This window comes from Corylus avellana, chromosome ca5 (genome assembly GCF_901000735.1).
Source record: "Corylus avellana chromosome ca5, CavTom2PMs-1.0".
In the NCBI taxonomy this organism is placed as follows: Eukaryota; Viridiplantae; Streptophyta; class Magnoliopsida; order Fagales; family Betulaceae; genus Corylus; species Corylus avellana.
Genome location: NC_081545.1, coordinates 7,256,876 through 7,259,669, shown reverse-complemented (window position 1 = coordinate 7,259,669; position 2,794 = coordinate 7,256,876).

Here is a 2,794-nt window from a genome sequence, read left to right as displayed (position 1 = left end):
ATGGAATTTGCTCAGTTAAATCCAATGTTTGTAGTTTTGGTATATTTCTACTTGAGAGTATAAGTCAAAAAAAAAAAAAGCCTATTTTTCTTTTTTTTTTTTGTCATTAACTAATTTATTTGGTCATTTTAAACTTCATGAAATTTTGATTTTAAAATTGTCTCAGGCGTGGATATTGAGAATAAAAAAACATGGTGTTGGATTTAATAGACGAGACTCTACGTACGTGAAGTTTGCAATGCATATCAGTTCATGAAGTGCATAAATATTAGACTCTAATGCATACAAGATGACCCAAATGACTGCCGCACCGTGTCAAATGTTTGTTACCATGTTTGACAGTGAAGTTGCACCAGTTCCAACTCCGAAACAAGCTTTTTTTTTTTTTTTTCTTTTTCAGGGACAGGCCTTTCCAGCACAACTAGTTCTTCTACTAGTCCGGACACATATACAAAATCAACTAATAGTTTAGGAGGAACATGATAATGCATAATACCAATGCAAGTTCTCGTGAGTTTGTCCTTGGCTAGACCTGCAAAGTTTCTAGAAACAATATATTCAATGTTTAAGATTACAAGATTTAAAGACAAAATCCTTGTGTGAAACCCTCTTACTTGCACCATTAACTATATTTAATGTAATCTCAGGACTTATTACATTTACAAACATATATAATTGTAATAATTAAGCATGTAAAAATACTATATGTCATATACTTAAAATAATTTAATCATTGAATAACAACGTATATTCATTACAAACTTTTGAATTTCAATATAAATCATTGATATAAACTTTTTTTTTTAAAGTGAGATGAGGATTTGAGCAGTGTTATTAACAAGCAAAAATCACGTCTGTAATCACTGATTGCTTAGTGGTGGTTGTAGAAAGACTTCTTATCCAAGTGGGAAAAGAAGTAGACGTGGGCTAAAGCTAAAGAAAACCAAATCCAAGTGAAAAACCGAAAGCAAAAAGTAAAGTAGAAGTAAAATGAGGCTACAAAGTAAAGTAGCATCACGTTTTCCATGCAAGGTTCTGCTTTATATCAATTATTTGAAAGGGATCTCACTTTACAAAGTTCTTCGAGTATGTTCAATGGAATGCTGAGTAAGACCTGTTCCTATTACAGTGTTGAATGAGTTTTGAACTTTGTCTACATTTAATACCTCAAATGAGCAATTGATAATTAGCTTCTGCAGCTCTGCTTGTTTCTTTCAGGAGGCTGGAGGCTGGAGGCCTTAAAGTAAAATACATCAATCTTTGCAATTCTAGGAATTTTGATCAGTTGGAAAATCTTCTTCAGCTGCTACTACTAAAATGAAGCACACTTTTCACCCAAATTAAGGACATATATATACGGTCTGGGCCGAACAACGTTCATACAAACATACAAAACAGAAGGGTAACTGTAGTATACTGTTTTTTCAGATCAGATTGTTTGTCTTGGACCGTTCTTAAATTAGAGCAGAAGAGGCTGAGATGTCGTTTCAACGAAACCTGTCTTATTTTTCTTTTCGGAATACAGGGAAACCTGTCTCAGTCGATCTTGCATAATTGTCTTCTCAAAAGGGACGAAAAAGTAAAGCCACATTTCAAATCCTGGTGGAAAGCAAACCCATTGGGGCCATTCGAAAAGACAAAATGTTTATATGTTTTCTCTCCCCTTTCCCTTTCTGGCTAAGAAGATAAGTCCGAAGACCTTGACCTAGTCACAGATTTACGTTAAATATATCTGCATTACAAACAACCAGTACTATAGTAGAGTTTAATATCACTGTCCTTTTAACTATATACTAGCTTAGAACCCGCGCTATGCGCGGGATTATTCATTATAATTTGATTTTAAAACTTTTTGATAAGTAAATGAATATAAAAAGAATAATTTGATTTTAAAACTTAAAACACATCTCCATTGTATTTTTTATTATAGGTCAAATCTATCATGCCTATTTCAAAATAAAAAAATACAAAAGGTTATTCAACAGTATATTGTTGAACATAGTGACACAATTACACAGAAGTTTGCATGAATATATAAATTACATAAAAATATACTATCATAAGAACCATATATAATTTTAGTTTTAATCCATATAAATTAAAACATATTAAAAAATTCTCATATGTGTAATTTAAAACCAGCTGAAATGAGTTAAAATATAAGACCCATAAAACATATTAAAATATTTATTCTCATAGGAGTAGTTTTATTTCTTTCATCAAAGAAAGAGATAAAAAATCGTAGAAGAATATTGTAACACAAAAAAATATAATGAATAACAAAGTCAATTAAATTTACAAAAGAATAATAAGGAAAGAGTAACCCTAAATCCTATAACAATATACTGAGAATGGTAGCAAAACTGAAAGTAACCCTAAACCCAATAGGTTTTTGTGTAATACCTAATATATTTCAAAACAAATAAAACTTATAAAATTCTGAATATTTAAAAAATAATAAAAAGCAAAATAACAAATCTTTTTTCTTTTTTCTTTTTATGGATACAAAAATAACAAAATCTTTCACTCAATATTTAACGCAATTAACTAAATCATTTCAATCTTCCCTTAATCTAAAAAATAAATTAAAACAACCTAAATTCATCCCCATATGTGTAGTTTAAAATGAAAAGCATAAAAAAAAAAAAAAAAAAAATGCAAGAAACCATGAATTTTGATTATCATAGTATTAATATAAAATTAGCATAAAATTTTTATATTTTTGGTGTAAGACCTATTATATTTTAATACAAATAAAACTCATAATTCAAAAAATTCAAAAAAGCAAATGAAA